Source organism: Amphiprion ocellaris, chromosome 19 (genome assembly GCF_022539595.1).
Source record: "Amphiprion ocellaris isolate individual 3 ecotype Okinawa chromosome 19, ASM2253959v1, whole genome shotgun sequence".
In the NCBI taxonomy this organism is placed as follows: Eukaryota; Metazoa; Chordata; class Actinopteri; family Pomacentridae; genus Amphiprion; species Amphiprion ocellaris.
Window position 1 is genome coordinate 32,895,419 of NC_072784.1, and position 1,091 is coordinate 32,896,509.

At 42.0% G+C, this 1,091-nt stretch overlaps 1 protein-coding gene across 1 annotated transcript in view; it reads left to right on the forward strand.

The window, feature by feature from the left end:
* The window catches only part of ccnf (cyclin F), an 11,247-nt gene extending 10,459 nt beyond the window's left edge, over positions 1 to 788 (forward strand). Inside the window, exon 17 of the mRNA XM_023268980.3 lies at positions 1 to 788. This exon is cut by the window's left edge and continues 445 nt beyond it. The gene's annotated coding sequence lies outside the window, so the exon portion shown is untranslated.
* The last annotated feature ends 303 nt before the right edge of the window (positions 789 to 1,091 follow it).

Below are 1,091 nucleotides of genomic sequence, written 5' to 3' on the forward strand. Positions count from 1 at the left end.
AGAACCTCCAGAGATGAACGGATCTCTGAGTGAATTAGCTGGAAGCTCTCTTTCCTTTTACATTTCTTTTAGCTGTTTCCGTTCCTACAGCTGGACCTCCACTGGACTCTCCTCACCATAGTTTTCCATTTCAGTTGCTTCTGCAACAACCTAGCTCAGATCCACCAACCTCGTAGAAGAAAAGAACCCCCATGGACATGTCTGAGCAGAACCTGTTGTCTCCTCAGGTCGTAAGTTTAAAATCAGCTGTGAGGTGTCGGTTCTCTTCTGGTATTTCAGGAATAGATGACGGTGATCATCTAGCAGATCTAGAATCAGGATGTTTGAATTGTTGTTCTGTTTGGCTCCTTTGGTGTTTTCAGGAACATCTGCCTAAAACCAGCTGAGAACTGTTTCCTCTGAACAGCAGTCTGTGATCTTCAGACCTTCAGATCATCAGTCCAGCAGCAGATCACTGAGAAGTTTAACTGGAGGAACCACCAGCTGATCTCCAAACCTCAGATCATCACAGAAGAAGCTCAGCAGAATGTCTGATCTGTTGGAGGTTTGGAGGTTCTACGTTCTGCATGGATGTTTCTGAGCTTCAACAATCAGAACTTCAGGATTTAAATTCAGACACTAAAGGAAAACATGGACTTGATGCTGGACTGTAAATAGATTTAAAGTGTTCTGGTTCCTCCTGTGTTCTTCTCTACATAGAGCTCTATGTATTCATGGATGAAGACTGTTTCTCTGTGATGTGAATCTTTTCTACTGAGCTCCAATAAAACAGACATCATGCTTTGTTCTTTCAGCGTTCAGGACTTTAAATCACCGCTGAGTTTTATCTGTCTTAGCTGTGGGTGTAGAATCCAGATTATTCATCTTCAAACCTTCTCGTTCTTTAAAATCTTCACTGTCCTCTGTGGCCTTCAGCTGCTGATAGATGCCTTTAAACACTCCTGCTTTACAGATGTCCTCCTTATTTTAAACCACATTCCTTCAAACTGGGAAGTCTGGAGTTCTGGTGGAGAAATACTGAATGTCTTTAACTGAATGTTAAATATGGAAAAGATGTGGAAGTTTTAAACAGACAAACTCAGAGCAGACGT